Here is a 10,074-nt window from a genome sequence, read left to right as displayed (position 1 = left end):
CACTGCATACAACATAAACAGTAGTAAAAATAGTACAAACAAGCTCTGACCAACAGAGAAAGCATCTTGCACGTCATCATCCAAAACAACCAACATCCAATCAGAAGCCAGGTCAGTGAAAGGACCTGAGCACCTTGTGGGTCAGGGAGACAAGGAGCCTCCTAACCTTTCTTGCACAGACTGGGGGGCTCTGAGCAAAAAGATGGTCAGCAGAGGCAGATGGCAGAGCCAGGCCGGCGTAGGAAAGGGGGCCTCAGTGGCAGACTGTGAATGAACTTTCCTGCTCCTTGGGGGAAAGGAGCTGCTCTCCTCCCCCTCAGAAGATGGTTTCACGGTCGACTGCATGCTATTTTATTGTTAAGACTATTTTAATATTCACTGACTACCTTCCACGGACAGACCACAGGTGAAATTATGCTAAGTAAGTACTGGCTCAAGGGAGTTTGCATTCCAAAGTGCTGGACAGAGCTGCCCCACCCAGGACTTCAAGCACCAAGCAGTGCAGAGAGCCAAGAGCCCTAACCTTGCAGCATCGGAGGCTGGGAACAAATGCATATATGCTTAGAAATTAATTTTACTTTTGCTTGCTGATTGATACATACCTGGAATCCCAGCAACATGAGAAGCTGTGGCGAAATATGGCAAATTCAAAGCCAGCCTAAGTCACTTAGTGAGACCCTTCTTAAAATGAAAAATAAAAATAGCTGGGGAGATTTAACTAAGCTGTAGAATCCCGCTGGGTTCCATGCTCCAGTAACAGAAATAATTCAATTTATTTGTAATTAAAATGTAACATTAAAAAGCACACACACACACACACACACTACACATAACAGACAAAACAATATAAAACAAAACCCAATTTTTCAACAATACAATCATTTTACAACAAATACAAAATCTTAAGTTGTTGTACAATGTTTCCTTGCTTAATATGTAAGTAAATGCTCTGTGTGTGTGTGTGTGTGTGTGTGTGTACACGCACCTATTTTCAGTGGGTTATTGTTTCCTTATTATAAAGTATATTTGTAAAACTTCACCAAACAGTTTATAGACATGATATCATTTCATATTCATAAGCATCATATGAAGGCATTAATACCCCATTTTACAGAAACCACAGTCCAAAAGTTCTGAGCCTAGCAGCATCAGACAGAGAAATTACAGCCAGAGTTTTTGGGATTCAAAGGTTCACTTACAAATTATTACTCTTCTTATGGAGAACTAAAAATAAAACTAGTCATCTTAACACTCTCACTATTGAGTATATATCTAATGGAAATAAAATTGGAATGTACAACAGATATCTAAGCACCCTTGTCTACTGCAGCACCATTCATGACAGGCAAGACATGGGCAAAAGCCCAGTGTCCATCCACTGTTGAATGGATAAAGCACACATGATACCTGCATATAATGGAACATGATTCAGCCACAAATATGGTGAAATCCTATCATTTGCACAATGTGAAAGAAACCAAAGGAAATTACATAACAGGAAATACATCAGGCACAAAAAGGCAAATATATGATCCAGCTCCACATGTTTTAGTAGAATCTAAGAAAATTTGATCTCAAAGAATCATAAAGTAAAATGGTGTTTATCTAGGGCTGGAAAATGTAAAGGAGGCCAGGGAAGAGTTTAAGCATAGTACATAAAATTGCAGATTATAGTTATAAATTCCAGTATTCAATTACTTAGTGTACTGGCTGATCCATTGTGTCAACCTAAGAAGTTTAGAAGTTTAATTAAGTGACTTACCAGACAGCCAGGATTCTTAGTTTGTAAACATCCTCATCCTGTGCAAGAGGAGGCATGGACATTGTGTGAGTTCCACACCCCAGCCTCAGCGCAGCTTGTTTATAAGGAGGGAAGAGAGGCTAACTGGAAGCCACAGTTGCCACCCTTCTCTTTGCTCTTCGCTGTTTTCTGCTGCCATGAACTGCTGTTCCCGGCCATGTGCTGTTCTGCCTGGGAGCCAGCTGAGCATGGAGTATAGACTAAAACCTCCACAAATTGTGAGCTAAATAAACTTTTCCTTCCTTAATTTTGGGTTTTGGGTATTTCGTCTCAGGAATGAGTAAAAAGTAACTGAGACAGAATTTGGTACCAGAGGAGTGGGGTCGTTGTTATGACTACACTTGACAATATGGATTATGAGCTTTTGGGAATGGCTTATGGTAAGAGATAAGTAATGTTTGGAGATGTCATCTATTCAGCTATTCTGTATGAGAGATTCTGTCAGAGCTCAGAAAACCAGAATGGTTGTAGAAAGCCTGCCTGTAAAGTCCGGACTGGGGAGGTTTCTGCTGGGAAAAACTTCATTGGTTGTTAGATTGAAGATTATTTATGCTAAGCCTTGGCAGAAAGTTTGTCTGCATTTTGTTTGTGTCCAGAGATTGCCTGAGATTGAGATTAAACACAGTGGACTAGTTAATCTTGCAAAAGAAATCTCAAGGCAGTCAAATGTTGAGGCAGTGGCATGGCTATTGTTGGGGGGTTTTGGTCAGATATATGTTGAGAGTGAAGAGCAAAGAGACCAGCAGAATCATTTAAAATATTGTAAATTTGGTCAGAAAGGAAGTGCCAGAAAGGCTGTGGACTGCAAAGATAGAGCTGAGCTCTCTATTGCCCAAGAGGAACAGGAGAATAGAAATGTGTGGGCATCACAAGAGGTGCAAGGTTCTTGCCCTTTGCACCCTCAGAATTGCAAGGGTGAGGGACTTTGCTTTGATGGGAAAGCCACAGAGCCCCATGACACAGAATGTAGGCAGCAGCCACACCAGTTTCCAGAATGGCACTGGCATAGAGAATTTGTTTCTTGGAATCATGGCCAGAGTGCTCAGCAATCCAGGCATTGTAACCCTACAGCCAACAGAGAAGAAAGCCTGACTACTACTCCAGCTGGCAGCAGCCCTTGGTATCATCCACATGGCAGTGGTTTTAGTTGCATTCAGAGTGCAGGACTTCTGAGGTTAAGAAGGATTCCACCTAGATTTCAGCAGGCCTGGGAGGCCAGGTAATGTGCCCCTGAGAGTGCAGTGTGTAAAGCTATGAGTGAGAAGCCTATTCAGTTCAAAGGAACATGGATTGTCTATGGAAAGCTGCCAAAAGGGAGCACAGCAGGCCTGAGAGAGAAGCCATGGGAGCTACCCACAGAAGTGCCATAGGGGTGGAGTCATGTAAGTCTGCTGGAGATTACAACTGATAACAGATTGCATCAGCTGTTCCACATGGAATGACAGGACTTAATATTTGCCCTTCTGGATTTTGGACTTCTTTTGACCCCAGTGCTTTATAACCTGCTGCTTGTACCTTCTGGAATGGTAATGTTTATCTTGTGTCTTTGAATGTTGTAAGTGTTTAACTTTTTAACTTATAAACAAGCTACCCAGGGGATAGGGGTGTAGAACTCACAAGATGTCCATGCCCTCCTCTTGCACAGGATGAAGATGTTTACAAACTAAGAATCCTGGCTGTCTGGTAAGTCACTTAATTAAACTTCTAAACTTTTCAAGTTGACATAATCTATCAACTAGCACATTTGTACAGGGGCTCACAGAAAAGAGTTTGCCTTAGATCTTGGAACATGAACTTTTCATTAGTGTTGAAACTGTTATGACTTTGACAACTCTTGCAGATAGACTAAGTGCCTTTTGCATAAAGGGATGTGCGTGAGTATTTGGGGTGCCAGAGGCAGGATACTATGGTTCTCATGTAATATAACATTGACAGACTTAATAGTGATTCTTAAAGACAGTTAAACCTGTGTTATAATGTTCGAAGATGTAAAATGTTAACAAGCATATCTATGTACCTGGAAATTGGTTTAAGGAAATGTCTGGCTGCCAAGTTGACATGGGTGGATTGTACGGGTTGATAGATTATGTCAACTTGAAAAGTTTAGAAGTTTAATTAAGTGACTTGCCAGACAGCCAGGATTCTTAGTTTGTAAACATCCTCATCCAGTGCAAGAGAATGGCATGGACATTCTGTGAGTTCTACTCCCCCAGCCCCAGGGTAGCTCGTTTATAACATAAGAAGGGGGGAGGCTGGCTAGAAGCCACAGCTGCTGCCCTTCCCTTTGCTCGTCACTATTTTCTGCTGCCATGAACTTCTGCGGCCTGCCATGTGCCATTCTTCTTGGTAGCCAGCTGAGTATAGAATGAAACCTCCACAAACACTGAACTAAATAAACCTTTTCTTCTTTAATTTTGGGTATTGGTTATTTTGTCCCAGCAAGGAGTAAAACATAATTGAGACACCTAGTCAGGCAGCTAGAGCTAACAATAATGTGTTGCTGCCCTGATGAGTCAATAGTAACTCTTTCGTTTTGCCCTGCCATCTACAATGCTAAAGAAGAAGCAGACCAATTCCAAAACACAGGCCTACACAGGACAGGAAAGGCCCATGTTATCTGCTAGGTCACTGTCTGGCTGCCTCTTGCAATGTACTTTTTCATGGTTGCACCCTATGGCGCTGGTTCTCAAGCTTGAACTCATGGCAATTGCCAAGGCCACTGCTTATGAATACAGCCCAGGGAACTCCACATCCATAAGTGAAGGCCAGGAAATTATATTCTAGATACAGTGGACCCTTGAGTTATGCCTGACCTGACATACAAACAACTTGGGTTAGGAATGGAATTATAGTTTCAACTTATAATCAGAGTCTGGAGTTATGACCCAAATGCCACCTGCTTGTACTTCCAGATGGCCTTGGATACAGATTTAATTTTGAATGAGTTCTGGAAGGAGCATTACAACACCCTTTCCTGTATGGGGTGAATGGAGAAATTTCAGGCCAATGTCTCTCTAGAAACACTGAGATCTGCAGGTGTACAAGAGAGAAACTTTGACAGTGGTGTAGAGGAACCTGAACCTTCAAATAACAACCAGATTTATAACCAAAATCCAGTTTGTAGGTCAAGGGTCTACTATATTCTTGATATGAACTTCTTTTCCTGAGACAGATAGCCAAACTTTAAGAGAGAATTTTTTTGAAAAAGGCAAAAATTCCAGCATAATACTATAAATAAAGTTGTAGGGAAGGGGATATTAATATTGCATCTTGGGTAGTGACTTTTCCCTAACTAGTATTGTTAATAAATGTGAAATTCTTCTCAAAGACTTCTACATGAAAAGCTTCATCACCAATGATGTGATGCTGAGAGATGGAACCTAGAAAATTAATTGGATCATGAAGGCATTGTCTTCTTCAACAGATAATTCATTGATAAGATCATAACTGAATCAGTTTATTATGGGCTGGGCCAGGGGGCAGAAGTAGTTTACTGAGGATATTATTTTCTCCAGCCTCTTCCTCTCTGTCTGGAGCCCTTTGCTTCATATTTTCCAGATGCTAGGAGTTGAGTAACTTCCTTCCACCATGTCCTTCTTTCATGATGTTTCTGCTCTAGAACCAGACAAATATAGGGCAAAAACTCTGGAGACATGAACCAAAATAAATATCTCTTCTTGTAAGCTGCGTCAGGAGGTATTTTATTCTAGCAATGGAAAGATAAGTAATGTAAGTAATCCAAATATCAGAACTTAATGAATGAGAATAAGTATGGGAGAAACATTCACCATTCCCATATGCAAACTTGGGCATGTATACATGTATTTCAAGAAATCTGAGATTCTGATATAAAAAAACGCTTAGACTCTCACGTGTTTTGCTCTTGGTATTTACCTGGCATTGTGTTAATGCAAAACTACTTCTGAATTTAAATGGCTATAGAACAATTCCTGAATTTAAATTTATTATGTTCAGAGAAAAAGAATAGGTCATGCTCAAGTGTTAATATCTGCAGTTGAGGCCATAACATTCCAGAAAAATTCAGGAGGGAGAGTCATGCTTGCTGATGTAGGAGTAAAGATTGCGTGGCTGGGATTTGAGGACAATTTTAAGGCAGAAATAAATGAACAGTGGGCTGTGGGGTGGAGAGTAAATCCCGAGTCTGTGCAAATTGCTCTCTCACTCTGCCTTGTTCTGCACTTGATTTTCTAGCCTTCTTAGCTCAATTAAAGTACAGTTCATTTTTCTAGGACACTGATTGGAAACATGCTCTGACTACAGCACTGTCCTAGATTCCAGGGACACAGAGAAAGTAAAAGATAGAAGATCTGGTTTTCATCTGGGAGAAGTTTACTTGTCAGTGGTGGACAGTGCCGAGGCACTGAGAGGAATCTAAAAGCTCCACTGAGGTAACTCTGACAACAGCTTTGCATGGTAGTGCCACTCCCAGTAACGGTGTATAGGCACGTTAGATGGAACACGCACTTTCCCAGCTTATTGTAAATACAAAATATAATAGTCATTAAGTGCATGGTGCAATAAGGTTTACAAAATATTTTGAAATGCATCATCTCTGCTGTATGAAGACCTACATCTTTGTTTTATTCCTACATTGATCACATATGCTTAAAAATCTACCTGCCACACATTAGAGTCTCAACAGATATATATATATATATTTAATTTAGTCCTCAGAATCCCTGCATTTTTCAGACTATACAGTCATATTCTATTCTATTTAAAAAAAAATCCAGACTCCTCCAGAATACACATTAGACTGGAAGAATGCCTCTGATAACCTTTGCAACCCCGGGGATGTGTATTTTTACAAGATCTCAAAGGCAAATATTTTAATCAGTCTACTAAGCACTGTATTTTCCCTCAGGCAGCATTTGCATGACTCCTACCAGAGGTTTTAGAGCCACCTGGTGATCAGGTGAACACCACCCTGAGCCTTGCCAACCTGGACCATGAGGAAAAAAGCAACCGCAGGACTGGGAAAGCTGCAATTGTCCCTTTAGTCTGCAGGTGGAAGCAGCCCTACATTTTTAGTTGGGCAAAACAACACTACGTTATTTTCTATGTGTGAGCTCTGGTGTTTTTCCTGGTCTCACAAAACATTCCTTCTGTGTTCCTCATGGTAGTGCAGGTCCTTAGAAAGAGTAAACCAATGCATAACACATCTTATAATGTATTTCTTCCTTTTGAAATGCCCATTGATCACTGGAAAAATCTACACAATAAAATCAGTTGCGGTTGTCAAAGTCCATGCAAGCTGTAACAAATGGCAAAATAAATCATCCATTCAAGATTTGGATCTCAGAGTCAGAGAGATCTGAGTTCAGGCTAAACCAATTATTACATGTCAGATTTAAAATAAAGTATAATATTACTAGGTCTGCTTCCTTGTCAATGAAATGAAATTTATGAACTTTGTCTCCAAACAGATATGGAAAATAATATTTTAAGGGCTTTAATACACTGCATAGAATATAATGAACAATCAAGCTATAAATATTGTGATTTGTATATTGTAAACTTGTTCTTTAACACATGTGTCTGAATATGTATGTATTGTATATGTATATCTATATGTTGAAGTGACAAGAAAAGTAAAGACCTAGGAAATAAAAAGTACAGTTATAAAACAACTTCAGTTTTTATCTCTATGAATCTTTTAAATCTACTGTATTGGGCTTTGGCTAATTCTTTTCCCATAAAATCTATGACATACTTTATGATATTTATATTATTTTCAGGTCATATAAAATCTCCTAATCATTTCAAGTCACATATTGTGTCATTCCAGTGATCTAGGATTTAGATACGTGTGTGTAGCTCAATCACTTTGCGGTGACTCTCCCACCACGTTGGTCTCAGAGCAGTGTGCCCACCACAGGCTTAGCCCATTATCTTCCTTGAGCCAAAGATGTACAGTAACCTACTACATGTTTTCAAATCCAATGAACCAAAGCCAGGCTTGTACATTACATGAATTGAAATCTTTTTGCCTAGGCTTTTATTATAGGTAACAATCTCACAATTTTCTTCATGGTGAAAGAGAAGTTGCATTGAATACATACAAATAGACCTTTCTAAAAGTTCTGTCCCAATATTTAATTTCTATTTTCTGGGACTGCCCATTCACAAAATGCTGCTGACCTGATTTTCTGACAGCCTCTTCCGGTTTTTGCAACTCCTGACTATAGGTCTCTATTATTTTTATGGTTTGTGTCTATTTGTCCCCCCCAAAGTCTCATGCAGTCATGGAGTAGCTTCTAGAGTTTGTGGTTAAGTCATGATCCAATGCTGGAATTAGGGATGTGAGTACTATTCCCAACCTGAAACAGATAATCTGCATTACAATGTATGAAGGGGGAAAAGGCTAGCTAGCAGCCACAGCTCCTGCACTTCCCTTTACTCTTTGCTGTTTTCTGCCACCATGAGTGGCTGCTCTCTGCCATGTGCCACTCTGCCTTGGAGCCAGCTACATATGGACTGAAACCTCCACTAACTGTGAGCTAAATAAACCTTTCCTTCTTTAATATTGGGCACTGGGTACTTTGTCCCAGCAACAAGAGAAAAGTAACCAAGACAGTCTCTTATTTCATTTTTGTATGCAGCATTTATTGTTTATTAGCCCTAGTCAAAACTGGAATGAAAATAGTTTTAATTAAAAAACAGGAGTTTATCTAGCACTGGGCTGAAACTCTAGTGTCCATGTACAAATAACACCACAGCAAGATCCCCACTCTTGGCATCAAATTCTTTCTTACTTTTATCTTGTTACTTAGACAGATTACCCAACACACAAAGTTAAAGGGGAAAGGGGCTTTCTGACTAACACTTTATTAAGAGGTTTCAGTCCATTATTGACTGACTCCAAGGAGGATTGTCAAGGTATACAATCATCATAGAGGAGGAGCAATTTATGGCATCCAGAAGGTAGCAAAGCAACAAGGGACAACCACAGCTCTTTCTGTCTCTATAATTTATCCATGCTACTTAAGGTGGGTAACACATTCTTAATCTTAGGACCATTGATCCTAGCACTGCACCACGAATCAATTCCAGCCTGCCACACTCTAGGCCCAGTCACTTCTGAAAATGCCCCACTTATGACTGCATAAGACTTTGGAGAGATGTCCAAAAACAAACCATAGCATGTCATATGAAATAAACTGTAGTCCACCTAGAGGACATGGTTCCAGTTCATGAGATTTATAAATAGACTAACAACCATCTTCCATGAGGCATGGCCAAAGGAAACTGGGATAAGAATCTGGCCAAAGTATTTCAGGTTTTTAAGAATTCTAAATAAATACAACAATGTATTTTAAATAACAAGAAGATGTTCTAAAGGAATAGTTTTTCTAGAAAGCTTCAAAAACTATAACTAGATAACATTATATAAGCAGAGAGAAGCGAATTTATATTCAATTAATGAAAAAATTTTCAGAAGTTAGAAGTATCTGAATGTCTGGTGGGTTTCCTACCACTGAAGAAAACTAGAGGTTGAATCACCACTGGTGAGGATGCCACCAAAACAGATCACACATACATCAGTCTGTGAGGGGAGTAACTGACCACAGCAATTTGGGGAATGCTTGGGAGATAATGGGGCCTGAGAGTACTGATGATCTGAGTTTATCTCTTACATGGAATCTGAGTTTTACTTGAGCTAAACATTAATAATGAGTCATTCGTCCAAAATCACATGTCATGTTCAGCAACAAGGCATATGCAAATTATTTTATTTATAAGAACATACAAGACCTTTGTCCTGGTGCAGCATTCGGAGGCCATGAAGGGTGCTTTTGGTAAACCAGGGTAGAACCCGGGTGTCAAATGTTAACTTTTCAATCTCTTTCAGTTGAAAGAAATTGAAAGCCAAGTTGGCATGAAATTTTTCTCTCAACTGCCCTAAATCTTTTAGAATATACCCTTCCACTCATTACTACATAGGAGCTAAAGCGAACCCTAGGGATTATTTTCTATTTTAAGTTCAATTTTTTCATTTGACTTAAACACATTCAGTTCACAATTACTAATTATTTCTTAATAATTTGCATTTCCTTCTTCTTGTTTCTCTCCCAATATTAAAGCAAGCATTCAGTCAAAAAGTTATTGTCAGCACCTGCTTAGGCAGAACACAGTGGCCAGGGTTCGATCCCCAGTATGCTGTGCTGTCCCCACCCCTGGGGTATGCAGAGATGGTGATTGAGACTGGGTGTGGTGGTACAAACCTGTAATCCCAGTGCTTGGGAGGTTGA

At 39.8% G+C, this 10,074-nt stretch overlaps 1 long non-coding RNA gene across 1 annotated transcript in view; it reads left to right on the top strand.

Annotated features, from left to right (window-relative positions):
* The first annotated feature begins 3,447 nt into the window (after positions 1 to 3,447).
* The window catches only part of LOC111812542, a 19,398-nt gene continuing 12,771 nt past the window's right edge, over positions 3,448 to 10,074 (top strand). The window contains exons 1-2 of the long non-coding RNA XR_002818031.1: positions 3,448 to 3,484; positions 5,360 to 5,530. This is a non-coding gene — a long non-coding RNA (uncharacterized LOC111812542). The remainder of the gene's footprint in view (positions 3,485 to 5,359; positions 5,531 to 10,074) is intronic.

The sequence above is a fragment of the Octodon degus genome, unplaced genomic scaffold (assembly GCF_000260255.1).
Source record: "Octodon degus isolate 3935 unplaced genomic scaffold, OctDeg1.0 scaffold00128, whole genome shotgun sequence".
Classification (NCBI taxonomy): Eukaryota; Metazoa; Chordata; class Mammalia; order Rodentia; family Octodontidae; genus Octodon; species Octodon degus.
This window is presented reverse-complemented; position numbering and strand designations above follow the sequence as displayed.